Here is a 19,456-nt window from a genome sequence, read left to right on the forward strand (position 1 = left end):
GACTTGAGTTTTGTACAGGGTAATAAATATGGATCTATTTGCATTCTTCTACATGCAGACATTCAGCTTGATCAGCACCATTTGTTGAGGATGCTTTCTTTTTTCCAATGTGTATTTCTAGCTTCTTTATAAAAAATCAGATTTCCATAGGTGTGTCTTCTTATGCCTGGGTTGTCAATTCAATTCCACTAATCTATATGCCTGTTTTCATGCCAGTACCATGTGACTTTTTTTTTTTTTTTTCTCTATAGGTCTGTAGTACAGCTTGAAATTGGAAATGGTGAACCTACAGCAGTTCTTTTGTTTTTCAGGATTGTTTTAGCTATCCTGTTTTTTTTCTTTGCTTTTACATATGAAGTTAAGAATTTGGATGGGGATTGCATTGAATCTGCTGACTGCTTTTGGTAGGATGGCCATTTTTACAACGTTAACCCTCCTGATTCATGAGCATGGGAGATCTTTCCATCTTCGGGATATTTTCTTCAGTTTATTTCTTCAAAAACTTTTTATCACACAAGTCTTTCAATGTCTAAACCACATTATTTCTTGGGGTTGGGGATTTAGCTCAGTGGTACAGTGCTTGCCTAGCAAGCGCAAGGCCCTGGGTTCGGTCCTCAGCTCCGGAAAAACAACAACAACAACAACAACAACAACAAAACAAGACTTTCACTTGCTTAGTTAGAGTTACCCCAAGGTATTTTATATTACTTGAGGCTATTATGAAAAGTATTCCTTCTCTGATTTCTTTCTTAGTCCATTTGTTATTTGTGTATAGGTGTGCTACTGATTTTTTTTGAGTTAGTGTTGTATCCAACCACTTCACTGAATGTGTTTATCAAATGTAGGGTTTCTCTGGTAGAAATTTGGGGATCACTTATGTATACTATCATATCATCTGCAAATTTGATTTCTTCCTTTCCAATTTGTATCTCCTTGATCTCCTTCAGATATAGAGAGAGTGGAGAGCCTTACCTTGTTCTTGGTTTTAGTGGAATTATTTGAGTTTCTCTCCATTTAATTTGATATTGACTATAGGCTTACTATAAATTGCTTTTATTATGTTTAGGTATGTTCCTATTATCACTAATCTCTCCAGGACTTTTTATCATGAAGCAGTGTTCTTATCTCTGTGGAACGGTGAGCCCAATTTACTCTTTCTTCCTCTACGTTACTTTGGTTAGTATGTTTATCATGATAACAGAACAAACAACTAATACAATACCATTTTAAATTATTTTGAAACACTCCACTCAAAGGACAAATTCAATAAACATGTCAAATTAGGATACATTTTCTGCCTAGAAATTCTAAGTAGTAGAATGCTTGCCTAGCATTTCTATGGTCTAAAGTTCAATCCCCAGCTTAATAAAATAAGTAAGATAAAATTTTATGAAATGTATATGTTATTCATAACTCCCTGGGCTCATATATTTACATTCCAAATACATAAAAGAGAAGGCAACATGGCTGAGGTTAAGGACACTTTCCTGTTGTCAAATGTGACATTGATCACTGGGCTCCACATTGCAGAAAGAGAAAATAGATTCCTGCATGGTGTCTTCTGATCTTCACCTATGTGCCATGGCTCATGATACACACACACACACCCCCACACCCCCCCACACACACATGCATGCACAAACACACACACAGACAGTATAAATATATGTATTAAAAACTCATCGAAATATTCCTTCCATAAATGTGACTTCGGTGTTTAAAATATTTCTCAGTAAACCTTTGAAAGAACATAGAAAAAGAAAATTTTTATTAAGGTACTCCAGAGAAATAAAAATGAAAAAATGGATGAAGGATAGATAGATGATTGATAGATAGATAGATAGATAGATAGATAGATAGATAGATAGATAGATGGTAAATAAGGTAAGGCAGTCTTTTAAGGAATTGGATTATGTTATTATGGAGCCTGAAAATCTCTTATTATATTATTTGCAAATGGAGACCAGGGGAGGACAGAATCACAAGTCAGTTGGAGACAGAAGGGTCCAAAAACCTGGAGTTCAGATTTCCAAGAGATATAGATAAGTAAGTATGTCAGCAGGGAGAGAGAGAGAGAGAGAGAGAGAGAGAGAGAGAGAGAGAGAGAGAGAGAGAGAGAGAGAGTTAGAGAGAGAGAGAGAGAGAGAGAGAGAGAGAGAGAGAGAGAGAGAGAGAGAGAGAGTTAGAGAAAATGAAGGACAGAGATTGCCTTCATTACAATTTGTGTTGTATCTGTGCTCTCAGCAGTTTGAATCAGAATATATACTGGGTGCTTGAGGCTTCTGCTCACTCAGTCATTGATGCCAATGTCCATGTATTTCAGAAACACCCTTCTGGTATGCTCCCAAGCAATGTTTTTCTGGTGATCTGAGTATCCCTTACTTCAATAGAGTTACAATCAAACGTAAGCACCATAAATAAATAAAACAAGAGAAGAAACCTTTACACTATTAATAAAATGGCTAGTGAGTATGTGTATTGCACTACTTACTATCCTCAGAGCTAGAGCATAAAACCTTGATGAATTATTTTATAAATAAAATACAATCATTGTTATATTTAAAAGAAAAATTTTATGAAAAGCAAATGATTTACATAATAAAAGATGGATAAAGAGGCATTCTGTTAGCTATAAAGCATTGCATTTTACAATAGTTTTAGTCATGTTATGAAAACCATTTCAATATATACAATTTAGTTTTCATACATAATTCTGTGTAACCACAATCAATATATAATTTTAGAGTATTTTCATCACTCAGTAAAGGAAATTTAACACTGATTGGCAGGCAATTTCAATTAATATGTCAGATTTTTAGAAACCACTTACATACTTTCTGTGTTTCTAGATTTTTCTTATACAGGAAATTTCTTATAAGTGAAAATACAAAATAGGTGTCATGTGAGAGCTGACTTCATTGAAAAATCTCCCCCATTCCATGTGCATGAGAGTCTGTAGGTATGTATATTTGTGATCTGTGTATGCCACTAATGTTTAGTTACCTTAAAGAGGTCAGAAGAGGACTTCATATCCCCTGGAGCTGGAGCTGCAGCCATTTGTGAGCTACCTGACACACATACTTGTAGCTGAACTTGGGTTCTCTACATAACAGCAAATGTTCCTAATTTCTGAATCATTTCTTCAGCCATATAAATGGTTTTATTTACTTATTACGTTTTCAAGGTTCACACATGTGGTAAAGATTATGAAGCGTTTTTGTCAGTAATAAGTAATATACCATTTTATGGACAGTGGACATACCACCATTATTTGTCCATAAGATATTTGGTGAGATGATGGCCATTGGGACTGTTTCTCCTTTTAGCTCTTATGCATATATTTTATTCTATTACATTTACTTATTATTATTGAGTGTAATGTATATGTTAGTGTGGGCACATATGCCATAGTACAGTTTTGGAGTTAAGAGGACAAATTTCAGAAGTCAGTTACTACCTTTCATTGTTCATTCAAAAGATGTAATTCAGATCACTAGACTTACCCTGGAGCCCTTTTATCCTTTGAGTAATTTCTAGTCCCTAATAGTCATTTATCTCCTTTGATCACTCATATAAATATAGATATTAGTGGTGCTTTTAGTGCTGTGCCATGTGGATATTAATTGTTTTCCATCATTATTAGCAGCATGTTGTTTGGTGTCTCTATAAGAGTTAGATCAAATATATTGAACATATTATTGAAAATATAATTATTCTATAGATTGCATCAATTTTATTCCAAAAAAAATCAATTAACTTATAGTAAGGATATATTTCTTCCCAGGAAATTTGTCTTCACTATTATTTGAATTATTAATGAAGAGTACATACAGAAAACTAAGTTTCAATAAAGACTCAGTAGAATACTTTTGAGAACTTTTTTCAGAATATCCTTGGCATATAAATTATTGACTAGTATGCATCCAAGCAATTAGTTTACTCTGAGTATCTCATTTTCTCCAATGGGAAATAATGTAGTTAAATGTAATGAGTTTCTCATTCTAACCAACTATGCACTTGGAAATGTCCTAGTTTTATTTAAACGGCAGATTTTCTTAGCTATGTAAATTACAGTTTTCATTTTTAGTCTACTAAAGCTTAAGGGAACCACACTTTTAAACAATACTTTATAACTTGTTCTTTTGCAACTGAAGTATCTGTACAGCTTTTCTGGATGAATTATAATTCCATTGGACTGAACAAATCTAGCATCTCTGTAAGAACACCATATTTGTGTTCATACACATCAATTTTTCCTTTTAATATTTCAGGTTTTGTCAAAGTCATGACATTCATTCCAGATTAAATATATTGTGTCATGCTTTAGGGGTATGATATTCTAATTATATACACCTACATGGAAATCAAACTATTTATATATATCTAAAACCTTCTGCAGTGACAGTTTTTCAATATGTATTTCTTCAACCTTACATACAATTTTTAACTTCATTGAATAACAGATACTTTATTCTTGAACAAAATATGAGTAACCATGGCTCAGAAGAAAGATTTGGGTTGTTCCTAGAGAAGTGCTCCGCTGTACACCTGATTGTGCATGATTTCATTAGCTGCAGAACAAACTAAAACAAGGCATTTACCAAGTATTCAGTGGGGATACAGACAGGCAGCTTACAGCAAAATGAGTAAAACTCTTATCTAATTTCAGATACTATCTGACTATTTCTTGGATTTGAGATTGATAGAAGCTATAAGTCTACTAAAAACACAATTTAAAGATTTTGATAGTCCTACAATCTTGGGTCAGACACTGTTGGGCAATGAACAACTTTAAAAGAAACTAAAGATAGCTCAAGGTAATTTAACTGTGGTCTGTTCTCCACAGCTACAGAGTTCAGTCAAATGTTCTTTCAGAATCTTCCAAAGAAGTATGACTTTTTTTTCTGGAACTTTAGTTTATGGTTTATCCTGTTGGCTAAGCATCACATTTTATTTATGTTCCATTCCAGGCCTCATAAATACGGAGGTAAAAACAATAGTCTCTAGGACAGAGAAATAGTGTGGAAAGCTATTACAGAATACCTGGATATTATCAAATTTACAAACCATTGCAATCCAGATCTGATTTTTCTTTTCTCTGCATTGTGTATGTTTATATGTGATATAATAGGAGTTTAACACCTAAAGATATTACAATCAAGGTCACAATAGGGCCTGAAGATACAAAGGCATTTTAAATAATGAAACAATGCAGTATTAGCTAGATTGACTACATGTTCCCCCTGACTACAGACATTTGAACTCTGTAGAATATTTTATTTGGTGTTTGACATATTTGAAATTGGTTATTGTCTTTTAATTCTGATTTTTCCCTACCAGTTACATTCCAAAGCTCATGTGGAATGGCAAGTTCTAATGTTAGGAAAGGGTGGCCTTAAAATGTAATTTATTGTAAGTCTTATTTGTAATAATTTCATTTGTCAATTTATTTTGTTATCATCGGATTTCAGTTAGGAGCAGTACTTGGACTACAGAAGAATTTAGATGATGCTGCCACTTTAATGTTTTGTTTTGTTTTGTTTGAAGAGAATGTGATGTGGCTGATTCAGCAGATAAGAATAGTAGCTGCTTTTCTACAGTGCCTAAATTTAATGCCTTCCATCTATTTTGGGCAGCTCAGAACCTTATTTAACTTCAGATCCTTAAGTATTTGAACTCCTTGACCTCTGTGACTTGGCCTCTGAGGGCTCATGCATTCATGTGCGCATACATACAAATAAATACAACTTTAGAAAATGAAAAAGAAATATCTTTTCCAAGATATACAGTATTATTAAGCTTAGATATAGTAATAAGATATAAAACTTGTGGGAAATCAGGTTCTATAGATTTTATGGAAATGGCCAAATCTCATTCCTTGTTTTATATTGAAAAAGGGAATTAAGATTCCAATTGGAATCAGTTTATAATGTTTCCTATTCAATTCTTATTGGAAAAAATATGAACATTGTATATCCCAACTATCTATACTATGGGAAACCTTAATGAATCATTTAATTGAAAAATATGGATTCTTAAGTTTTAAAACATTTTCTTGGTGTCACTGAAGATTGACTGTTTCTTATAATATTTGCATAAAAAGAATCTGTCCACGTTTTCATCTATTCATAACATGAATCAATATAGTAAAAAAAGTTACAATGAAGAACATAGATACAAGCAGAAATTTAACTATACCATATGACTTCTCATAGCTTTTAATTCTTTCCACCCTAGCAACTTGAGCACCAGTAATAGTAGTAATCCAATTGGTTGGACCTAGTAAAAAGTTTCTTTGATTTGGACTCAAGAGTTTAAGTTGAAGTCAAAAGTGCTCTCAAAACAGAGTTGATATTGGAAAAAGTACAATAAACCTTTCTGAATTTTTAAATAGGATTTTGAAATTTGTTACATTTAAAGAAGAAACAAATTTTATGGAAGTAATGAAATACTTGAACCTTTTACACAAGGGTTTTTGCAAAAGTGGGAGATCTGGGCGAGCAAATAGTCAAAACAAACTATAATTCACAGGAGGACATAACAGCATCTTCATTTGTGGTTTTTGTGAATCTGAGATTCACATTATTGCATCACATGAGAAATATACAAACACAATTTTTAATATCAACACAGAAAAATTAGTAGCCTGGCAATGTACAGTTGGCAAGCCTACTGACAAAGCAATCAGGTAAATAATCCCAGTGAAATGGGCCTCAACAATATCTTGTAATATTTATAGTAACAAAAACAAGTGAAAGTTTGTATGGTTAAGACATCAAAGAAATTGAAGAAGACACCAGAAGGTAGAAAGGTGACCAAGGTAGGATTAATATTGTGAAAATGACCATCACATAAAAAAGAATCCCCTCAAAATTCCAGTGCTATTCTTTACAGAAATTTGGACATAATTTAAAATTTTATGTGTAAATAATAACAGCCAGGATAGCATAAACAATCCTGAAAGATAAATGAATTGCTTTAAATATCACCATCCCAGAATTGAAGTTAGACTACAGAGCTATTGTGATAAAACAACAGTATGGAGCCAGTATAAAAGCAGACACATTAATAGATGGAATAGAATTGAGTACCCACAAATCAGTCCACATCTGTGACTACTTGATTTTTGAAAAATAGCCCAACAACACCAATTGGATAAAAGACAGCATCTTCATCAATTGGTTCTGGTTAGCTAGAGCATATTCTTTCACTCGGCACAAAACTCGACTCCAAATTGACCATGGGCCTCAAAATAAAACGAACTACCTTGAATTTTGCACAAGAGAAAGTAAGGTATACTTATGTACTCATTGACACAGACACAGGAAAGACTTTTAGAATAGGACCCAGATAGCACAGGTACTACAACTAACAATGAATAAATGGGATTTCAGGACTACAGAGCTTTTGTAAAGCAAAGGATGACATCATTATAGTGAAGAGACATCCTACAGAATGCAAAAACAGTAATTACCACTACATATCTGACCAATGATTACTAGCTAGAATATAGAGAGATCTCAAAAACCCCAAAACCAAGAAAACATATAATCCAATTTTAAAAATTAGGATAAGAACTTCACAGAGAGTTCTCAAAATCTGAAATACAGATGGATTAGAAATATTTTTAAAAATATTTTTAGATATCTGTAGCCATCATGGGAATACAAATTAAAACCACTTTTAGGTTTCATCTTACCTTAGTAATAATTGCTAACATCTGACAAAGTGATAACAAATGCTGGAGTGAATCGGGGAAGGGGAGATCTTCTTCACTGCTGATAGTGCAAACTGGTACAACTACTGTAAATTGAATACACGAAATAAGAGATCTGAAGCTAGTATACAAATGAGAATATGTGAAATTTGTTTTCTGTTCCTTGGTTACCTCATTTAATACATTTTTTTAGTTTAGTCCATTTGCCCACAACTTTCACAATTTCAGTTTTTTATTTGACCAAAATTACCTTATGTATATTTAACACAGTTTCATTATTTATCCATCACTTGAAGGACATCTAGTCTTGGAACTGAGCTGGAAGCTTCCTTTCTGCTGGCTAGCTTGCTTAGTGCCAGAAACTGCTTTGCAGCTGGGCAGAAAGAAAAGGTGTCTGTGTTCTTACTCAGATGTGAATCCTAAGGACTATGAGATTATCCTCCTAGGTGAGATCTGCCCACTTGTGAAATAATGACATTAATGTTATGGAAGTTACCAATCTTTTCCTTATTAAATTTGATGGCTGCTGCACTATAAACCTGGTCAAAAAACTATGTGGTGGGAAGTATAGGTGCTAGGGGAGAACAAAATACTGTTATTTGGGGAAATTGACGTAGTGCTCTATGGCTTAATAAATGTTACTTTTATAGCATAAACAATCTATATTCTTAGTCAGAGTGGTTTCCCTTTCCAATGACCTGTGGTGAATGCAAAGATTTATGGCTGAGATTTTATGGTTGTAGTTTCTGACATTCCTAGAGAAATAATCTCACAGCAAACTCCCTGGCCTTTTAAATCTTGTAATCTTTCTACCAACTCCTCTGCAAACATCTCTGAGCCTTAGGTATGGGAGTGTTTTATAGATGTATCCATTATGACTGGGATCCACAGCTCTATATTTTGATTGGTTGTTGTTTTCTGTAGTGATCACCTTCTGTTGCAAAGAAAAGTTTCCTTTGGGATGAGAGGAACTACACTTCTGTGTGTATAAGGACACATGTTCAAGTTTAATTTGTTCCTAGGGTTTATGGATGGTTTAGTGAAGTCTCACCAAAATGACTGCCTAAACATGAGGTGAACAGCAAAGATGACATCAAGAGGAATGCCAAAGCAGACAGAAGAAAGCCCACTGACCTACATAACCCTACACAAAGAACTATAGACTACTAAGACATTCTGAGAGTGGAAAGATCAGTCTTCCATGGGGAAGAGCATACCAATCAATTGGCTATCCAATACCAAATAGTCAGCACTGAAGACAAGAGTAGGGGCAACATTATACAGACTGAGGAGGTTATATTCAGAAATATATACTCATATTCACACACATATAGTATGTATAATATATGTGTATAGACATGTGTATGTATTGACAATGAGAAAAAAGAAAAAGTAGATGTAAATTTGAAAGAGAGCAGGATCAGTATATGGAGAGGTTGGGTGGAAGAAAAGGAATGGAGACTTACCCCATTCACGTTAACATGTCAACTGGTGCTGTCCTTACACAGGTCTGGTGAAGGCGACTATATTTTTGAGACTTAATGGTGAGCAAGCTGTGTCCTGAAGCAAGCCTGGGATTATATGGATCTTTTTCTTGTCCTTATCTGCATCTGTTATTTCACAATAGTTGACACATTAAATAAGCATATTACTAAAATTCAAGTGTCAAAGCTCCTTTTTGTTTTCAGAGATCAATGAGTATAGGTCATTTTTTCTGAAACTGCTGGACTAACAGATAAGATTTTGAGAACAATATGAAAGTTGATTTTTATCATTATTACAACTTTTGAAGAAAGAATATTATTTGCTCACAGAAATATTGCTAAGTGACTCTACACTTCGGAGCTGTATCACCTCAATTATGTTATATTCATCGGCTTTCACATTCAATTACAATATTTCTTTGAAAGTATAATAGGAATTTTAAAAAAACTGGATTAGTTTTTCACATAAAGTAGCACAGTTCAATGAAATTGTCCACTCTATTAACACATTAACCTGAGTGATGGCTTTCCTTATAAGAGATAAAGTAGTTACATTATGCAATTTCTACACCACTTAAAATACTTTCAGAAGTCTATGCTTTCTCCTGAGTATGTGGTATAAATTATAATTTAGTTGATGTAATTCTTCAGCCAATGTCATATTCAGTGCTCTTTGAGAATGTCAGAAGTGGCATGGAGTACTGCAGTTTTGACTTCTGGTATACTACCAGACTTGGAGAGTATCATGTGTTTGTAAGATGAGAGACAGACAGGTGGGGGGAGAAAGCTTGCATCTATTTTATGGTAGTCCACTGATTATCTCTAGAAACACCCAAAGCCATTTTGGTACACCCAGTACATGACAGAGATAAAATGCAAGATGTAGGCACTTATAATCTTCTTATTAACCCTGTAACAGCTAGACATCTTTATTGCACATATATGGATTACTGGCTTGTGCAAGATTTATAGGATCCCTCAGGCTGGTTTGGGCTATCTAACAAATGAGGTATTAAAATCCCCCAAGTACATTTGTGATCTGGATGCCCTGAGACCATGCTCTGCCTCATTTATCTTGGGAGTTTGGTGGTTTATGATCCATAGATTAAGTTGCTTCTGTGAAATTGGAAGAAGCTCCATGGATGGCTTATATTATCTTCACATTTGCCTGTGTTTTATTCATCCTCTTGTATTTTACTCTTCATTGCCATCAACACCTTATGTGAGGATCCCTTGTCGAGTTTCATGAGTGTTTTCAATTTTCTCACCCTGTGATGGCTGTAGTTGTCACAGGCAGCAAAAGCATTGAGATGATTCGCCACTCAATAATTTCTATGCCTGGATGTCCCTATTTCATGAGAGACATGTAGAGCAGGGTGGTGACTTAGACTTCCTGCAGTCAGCCTTGACAGTGGATCAAACTCATTTGAAGTAACCTAAGAGCTACTGAAGAGGGAAGAATATCAATAATTGAAATAGGAGACACAAGAGCAATGGGACAATAAAAAGATTTTCTACCTCAATTGTATGTGGCTATGAAAAAGCCCATGACTTTTAAATTTATGGTCAAGCTATACAGAGTAAGTATGTTGTCAAAAAGTGTATGCGAATATAATCCAGTGATCAAAACTTACCTTGCTTATGCAAGAGAAACAACTCAAATAATGAAAAACCCTTTGGAAATATAAGCTATATTGTAATGTCTCATTCTTTTTGTTTTTTTATCTTTTTTTGCCTTTTGAATACAGTGTGGATTGTGTAAACAGTGTATATTTTCCCACCATTTAAATACTTACATTTTGAGACAGGGTCTTTAAGTGAACCTAACAGTTTATTGATTCTTGTCAGCGGATTGGCAAATGAACTTCAGGGATCAACCATTTGTTGCTGTTCTCTGGATCTCAACAGTCCTGAGGATATAAGCAAATACCGCTATGCCCAGGTATATAGGAGGAATCCCAACTCAGGTCTTCATGCATATGTATCAGGGACATTCCCAATTGAACCATCTCCCCAGCCCACATAGTTTAAAATTATGTTGAAAATGAGGAGACAAGTGGAGTAGCAACTAAAAATTTAATGAATCATTATAAGAAATTAAGGGATCTAACTATTTTACAATTCCTCAAATTCTTTAAGGACTATGACAGGAATTTTAGCTTGTCCCAGTTCTCATGAATTTTAAAAGCTTAAAGATGATATTGAATGAAATCCTACTGACCTTTCATTATCACTACTTTAAAAATACTAGATGACTGGGTTCTTTTGGTATATATTCCAGTAACTGGGACTAAAAAAATATTTGTGCTGACATAAATACCATGTACCAAAACTTATGGAAAATCATTATTGGAATCACTGAATATGAGTGTTTAATGTGTACATTTTATATATTAGCATGCATACACACACACACACACACACACACACACACACACACACACACACACACGCATGCACACATTCATTCTTTCACTCAGTATGTGTGAATATATCTGTATAGTTCAAAGGACAGCCATAATTGAAAGAGCACATTAGGTGCTTCTAACCACCTCCTCTGATACACAGCTACAAGAAGTGAAGTTTTAGATTTCCCTTTTCCATCACAGACTGTTTCATTTTCCTTTTATTGAAAATAGATTTTTTCCTTCTATTATGTACCCTGATTATGGTTTCTGCTCCCTCTGATCCTCTCACTTTCTTCCTTCCTCCCCTCCCATCCAGGTCCACCACTTTTCTGTCCCATTTGAAAAGCACAAGCCTCTAAAACAAAGGAATAAAATATAACAAAATAAAATATAATAAGATAAAACAAAAAATAAATTCATAATTGCCCAAGAGCCTAACCAAAGGCCCAAGAATGAGAGATTAACTCCTTCACACACCCAGGATTCCTATAAAATACTAAAAATGGAAATCATGTTATATAGGCAGGGTCCTTGACACAGACCCATGAAGGCCTCGTGCATGCTGCTTTACTCTCTGTGAGTTCATACGAGCTTTACTTACATTAATTCAGAGTACCCTGTTTTCTTGGTGCTCTCCAGGCCCTCTAGCTTTTACAGTCTTTTCACTTCCTTTTCCACAGGGTTCATAAGTTCTGAATGTAGGGAGACATCTCATTTAGGACTGCTTGTTCCCTGGTCTCTGACTTTGCATAATTCATGGCTGTGAGTCTCCATATTTGTTTGAGAAAGCTTTTATGATGGTGGCTAAGTAAGGCACTGATCTATGAGGATAGCACTATGTCATCAGGAATCATTTTATCACTACAGTGTAATTCCCCTCCCCACCTAACTGGTGTTTGGGTTTTACCCTAGGTCCTTAGGCTATCTAGTTCCTGCTTCTTGGTCACCCAAGCAGTGTCAGGTATAAATTATATTTCACTGAGTGAACCTTAAGTCTAATCATAATCTGTTATTAATAATCTAATCATAATCCCACAAGCTTTGTGCTACCATTGCTCTAGTCAATCTTGCAGGCAGGACACCATTGTAGGTCAGAGGGTTTGTGGCTGACTTGGTGTTTACATTTCTCTTTTGGTAGCATGAAGAGTACCTTCCTGTACCAAAAAAGCTGGAATGTAGAAGTGAAGAAGTGGAACATTTTCTAATCTTGCAGGGAACCATGGAGTTGGAGTATATGGCTTCTGGGGCACAATGTGTCTTCCAGTTCCTGAGGGACCAATGCACTCATTTGGGCAGTGACATAGTCAAGCCACATTTTGTTTCTCTGTATATTCCCTCAGAAGTCAAGGAAATATGGAAGCTTGACAGAACAACTGGTCTGAGATAATAATCTTATGTACTATGTAAAGGGTAACTACTACTGAATTGATCCTGGCAATTGCCATGATATTCTGTCTTTGATAAAGGTATAAAAAGTCTGATTGCTCTTAATAAAATTGTCACAGTCTCAGTTGTGCTATGAGCCCTCCAACCTGGCCTGATTCATTCCTCTTGGCAATATTAGGTGACCTTGGCCAGGTAAGTAAGCACAGGTGCACACATAATCTCTTTTCCATGATCTTTATAGTGGATGGTTGAAATGTCTTATTTAGGGCTGAACGGTCATCTAAATTTATTCTCAGCTTGACTTCTTCATGCCCAGTGTGTTATATATGTGTTGTCTTTGGCAATGAGGTCCTGCTGTCAGTTGGTGGAGAGCAATCTATAGTCTTGACAACACCCTGGGTTGTTTGGGGATTCCCATGGAATCCCTTTTCATCCCCCAATTTTCAGAATACATGCACATGGATTTTAGAAAATCTAGATGATTTCCATCTTCAAATACATAAACAATTGAGAACTCCAAGTTTCTCAATTCAACCTATTCCCCTTTCTACTAACTCTCACTTTTGATATTTGTAAATACATTTATATTTATTTTTTTCATTTTTATATTGTTTGTTCTTTAACAATTTCACATGTGTATATTCTGACAACTCTCACCCCACCTTCTCTTATCTTCCTCTGATTCTTACCCTTTACTTCTTATCTCAACTTTTTATTTCCTACATTCATGACTTTTGGTTTGGGCTGTGAAAGTTTTTGATTCTTACCCTCTACTTCTTATCTCAACTTTTTATTTCCTACATTCATTATTTTTGGTTTGGGCTGTGAAAGTTTTTTGTTCTTACCCTCTACTTCTTATCTCAACTTTTTATTTCCTACATTCATAACTTTTGGTTTGGGTTGTGAACATTTTAGTTTAACCAAGGTTATCTATGCAACCATTCAATTAGAACTAGCCATTGTATACAATGTTGAATGTAATAGCCAGCTTTGACGGGGACTATCTTTAGCAAATTGTTTATGAGAAAGATGCAGGGTTAACTGGGTCATGCTTTCCTCTATGCATGACTGTTGACATATCATACTTATGTGGAATCAACACAGGCATCTGTTTCTAATGTGACTTGATAATTACAATAACTATTTCATGCCAAGAATATGGCGTTTTGTAGCCTTTCTCCCTTACTTCTGGCTCTGATGTTTTTTTCTAATCTCTTTTCCATGAGCTTTAGAGGGGATGATTTAAATGTCTTATTTAGGGCTGAGCAGTTATCTGAATTTATTCTCAGTACCTTATGCAAACATGAGCCATTTAAGTTTTTTTCTTTTATTCTTTAGGTTATAGTATAATCATACCATTAATAGTTATGTAGATAGGAGGATGAGTCTTCTTCAAGACAATAGGTAATTTAAAGCTAAGTAGTAAGCCTTAAGTATATATACATACATGGAACACTAAGTGGACTTAGAGGTGTGTGTGTGTGTGTGTGTGTGTGTGTGTGTGTGTGACAAAATAATTATCAGGAAATAGATGTCATGAATATTTAGAGTAGCAGAGAACATAAAACCGTGGGAGGGGAGAAAATGATGTAAATGTAGGAAATTCTTTTAAAAAATTACTCAAAAATGGCTATTACAAACAATGCTGATATGAACATAGCTGAACAAGTGCTCTTATGGTGTGGTTGAGCATTTCTTGGGTATATGCCCAAGAGTGGTATAGCTGGATCTTGGGGGAGATTGATTCCCAATTTTCTAAGAAAGCGCCATATTGATTTCCAAAGTGGTTGTACAAGCTTGCATTCCCACCAGCAGTGGAGGAGAGTTCCCCTAGCTCCACATCCTCTCCAGCATAAGGTGTCTTCAGTGTTTTTGATCTTAGCCATTCTGACAGGCGTAAGGTGGTATCTCAGAGTTGTTTTGATTTGCATTTCCCTGATGATTAGGGATGATGAGCAATTCCTTAAATGTCTTTCGGCCATTTGAGTTTCCTCTGTTGAGAATTCTCTGTTTAGTTCTATAGCCCATTTCTTAATTGGACTGTTGGGCATTTTGATGTCTAATTTCTTGAGTTCCTTATATATTCTGGATATCAGTCCTCTGTCAGATGTGGGGTTGGTGAAGATCTTTTCCCATTTTGTAGGCTGTCGCTTTGCCTTGTTGACCGTATCCTTTGCTCTACAAAAGCTTCTCAGTTTCAAAAGGTCCCATTGATTGATTGTTTCTCTCAGAGTCTGTGCTACTGGTGTTCTATTTAGGAAGTAGTCTCCGATGCAACCCAGATGCCCTTCAACTGAAGAATGGATAAACAAAATGTGGTACATATACACAATGGAATACTACTCAGCAGAAAAAAACAATGGCATCATGAGGTTTGCAGACAAATGGATGGATCTAGAAAAAATCATCCTGAGTGAGGTAACCCAGACTCAGAAAGACAAACATGGTATGTACTCACTCATAGCAGGATACTAGACATGAAACAAGGATGAATTGTCTGCTACTCACATCACCAGGGAGGCTACCCGGAAAACAGGACCCCAAGAAAGACACAGGGATCGCCCAATGACAGAGAAATGGAATGAGATCTACATGAACAGCCTGGACATGAGTGGGGGTAATGAAAAGCGAGGGTCGAGGGAAAGAGAGCTTGGGGGAGTGGGAGATCCCAGCTGGATCAACAACAGAGAGGGAGAACAAGGAATAGGAGACCATGGTAAATGAAGACCACATGAGAACAGGAAGAAGCTAAGTGCTAGAGAGGCCCACAGAAATCCACAAAGATACCCACACAACAGACTGCCGGCAATGGTCGAGAGACAGCCCGAACTGACCTACTCTGGTGATGGGATGGCCAAACACCCTAATTGTTGTGCTAGAAACCTCATCCAACTACTGAGGGATCTGGATGCAGAGATCCATGACTAGACCCTGGGTGGATCTCTGGGAGTCCAATTAACGAGAATGAGGAGGGTTTATATGAGTGAGAATTGTTGAGACCAAGGTTGGATAAAGCACAGGGACAAATAGCCAAATGAATGGAAACACATGAACTATGAACCAATGGCTGAGGGGTCCACACTGGATCAGGCCCTCCGAATGGGTGAGACAGTTGATTGGCTTGATCTGTTTGGGAGGCATCCAGGCAGTGGGACCAGATCTTGTGCTCATTGCATGAGTTGGCTGTTTGAAACCTGGGGCCTATGCAGGATTGTTTGGCTCGGCCTGGGAGGAGGGGACTAGACCTACCTGGACTGAGTCTACCAGGTTGACCTCAGTCTGTGGGGAAGGCTTTGCCCTGGAGGAGATGGGAATGGGGGGGGGGGCGTTGGGGGGAAGTTGAGGGGGACGGGAGGGGGGAGAACAAGGGAATCCGTGACCGATATGTAGAACTGAATTGTATTGCAAAATAAATTAAAATAAATTTAAAAAAAAATTACTCAAAAATGAAAAAGATTCCATTCTCCAGTGGTAGGGAGAATCTTGGAGAAGCTGGAAGGGAAATCACAATAAAAATATACTGTATGAAAAAAATCTATTTGCAATAAAGGACAAATGGAAAAATAATTAAAAATAGCTAATATTGTAGTGAAAGCAAAGGGGTAAGAACAGCTTTATCCAATGGTGCTAGGTAGGGCTGACTGCTAAAAGGGAGACTAAAACAAAACAATGTCGCTAGTCCTTCTGAATATTTTGTACTATATCAGAAAAAATAGTGGAATTAACCTGAGCCAAGGAAAGACTGAAGATTCTTGACTGCACTACAGCAATATGTGCAACTTGGCAGTCATCATCACAATCACTAGTTTCCCTTTTGACTAAATCTTCAAAACCAGCATCTCAAAAATTGTTTGCTTTTCTCTACAATCCTACTTTCAAAGTTATTTTAAAAGATCTTCAGTTTGCCTAAAATGTCTTGGTAGTTTGGTCACAAAGTAATCCAGAAATAAACCTGTAAGTTTACTCCCACTTGATATCTATCTGACAAAGATACCAAACAACATACGTTGAAAATAGCAATAATAAAGGAAGCTAAGTATTTTTAAAAATTAGAAACCCAGTTAATAAATAGATAAATGAAATGAACAAGTGATTTCTAAAACAGGAAATACAAATGGCCAGTAAATATATGAAAAATGATCCATATACTTATTCATTTGGGAAATCAAATCGTGTCTACAACGAGATTCCATCTCCCACCAGACAGAATTATGAAAAAAACAAATAAATGAGAAGAAATGGTTAAAAAAAAAAACATTTTTTCAAACTGAAGCTTGGAATACAAACTGCTCCAGCCATTGTGCAAATCAATGTGGAGCTTCCTCAGAAGAGTGAAAGTACAACTGCCATGTGATCTAGGTGGAAATCCACTGAAGGGACTCGGCGTGGTACAGAAATGCCTGCACAATCATGTTTGTCACAGAACTATTGATGAGAGCCACATTTCTAATCACCATAGATGTCCATCAGCAGATAGAGAAAAAAATGAGTTATATATACACAGTGGATTTAACTCAACCATAAAAATAATGAAATTATGTCATTTGTTGCAAAGAAATGAAACCAGAGACTAACATAATAAGCAAAACAAGCCAGACTAAGAAAAACATGACTTCTTATCCTGTATAGAGATCCTATGATTTAGTAATCCATATAAGTAAAATAAATATAGGCCATTGAATAAATCAATAAAAATACATCTTCTTTCTAACTCATATGAAAAAGGGGAGATCGTTATTACATCTATTCTAAAAAAGTTATCAAAAGTAATTTTTGAATCATGGACATCATTAATTAGAAAAGTAGTTGATATTCTACAAAAGTTAACCTTTTTTATTCTGCTTGTGTATCCTTGAAAAATATAAAAAAAAGTTATATAAAGGGGTTATTTTAATTACAAGCATATCTTTGCAATTAGACACATGGCTAAAAATGAACAAATTTTTTACATTATTTGAATAAATATGAAGGAAGAACTGTTGAATAAAAACAGTTATGATTGCTGCATATGACATCAAGATTCAAGTTTAAGAATTTTTTCCCTATTTTTCCCACTTGTGCTGGCTAGTTTTATATCAACTTGATACAAGCTAGAATTATCTGAGAGGAGGGAGCCACAATTGAGGAAATGTGTCCATAAAACTGGTCTGTAGGCAAGCCTGTAGAGAATTTTCTTAATTAGTGATTGATGGGGGAGAACTCAGTCTATGTCCTGGGCTGGTGGTCCTCCAGTGCTATCAGAAAGCAGGCTAAGCAAGCCATTGGGATTAAGATAGTAGCTGGCACTCCTCCATGGCCTTGATATTAGCTCCTTCATCCAGGTTTGCACCCTGTTTGAATTAAATGTTGAGCAATGCTACAGAAGCATCAGTCACATGAACACTTTCCTTCTTTGATCATGCTGTTTCATCACAGCAGTAGAAACCCTTCTTCTTACGGCAGTAAGACACCATTTCTTCTCATTTTTCATCAGCTTTCCTATAACATACAATTTTTGTATGGCTACTGTAGTTTAAACTTCCCATCTGAAGTTTAATTTGGTTTTCAAGGTTGACGGCCCAGCAAACCAATGTTGATGAAGAGATTTGCTTGAGTAATTTAGCAGATGTGAAAAACCTGAGAATGCAGGGAAAAGAGACTGGTCTTCGGGTCATCCAAAGAATTATATTGACCCAAATGTGCCCAATTCCATGACAGCTGATTGAACTTTGACATATCTGCATAAGACAGTATTATTCAATAATAATAAAAACGCAATGAAGTATTGATGACGCTTCACCAGGGATGAACCTCAACTTCATGCTAACTTAAATGAACCAAATGTCAAAGCCAATGTGTGACATTTAACTAAAAATTCAGAAAAGAATAATTGTTAAAAAAAATAATATTGACTGCTTCTTGGCCTGATTGAGCCCAAGCATCAGGGAAGAGTGATGGATGGGCTGACAGGTGGTCTATGTGAGCTTTAGATGAAGTTTGAACAAACTCAGGACATTTTCTAAAGAGGACTGAATCAGACACTTCACTGTAAAATGGGCAGATTTTGTGATTAAAATAATACATATCAGTAAATCTGTTGAAATCAGTATTGAAGGGACTCTAGCTGGCCAAAGCATTGCCAACACAGCTCTGGCAGACCTTCCCCTTCCCCTATGCCCTCTTCCTTGCTAAAATCTCTTTAGATTTCATTCTTAAAGCTAGACACCAAGGTCTGTTCCCTTATCTGGCCACTTTCTCTTCTTGAGGCTGACAACCAAGGTCGAGCTATAAGTATTCAAGTCCAGCAGTCAAAAGCCCCCTTTTGGCCACCCTAACTAACCTCCAATCAAAATTACACACCTCACCCTAACAGGGGATTTCTGAACCTTTACCTTTTTAAACTGCCATTTGCCTACTGACCAAGTCAGTCTCCTCTCTATGCAGAGGCAGTACAGTACTTTGCCCCTGGGTCAGATATCCCT

Source organism: Peromyscus californicus, unplaced genomic scaffold (genome assembly GCF_007827085.1).
Source record: "Peromyscus californicus insignis strain IS unplaced genomic scaffold, ASM782708v3 Scaffold_15__1_contigs__length_86483966, whole genome shotgun sequence".
Taxonomy (NCBI): domain Eukaryota; kingdom Metazoa; phylum Chordata; class Mammalia; order Rodentia; family Cricetidae; genus Peromyscus; species Peromyscus californicus.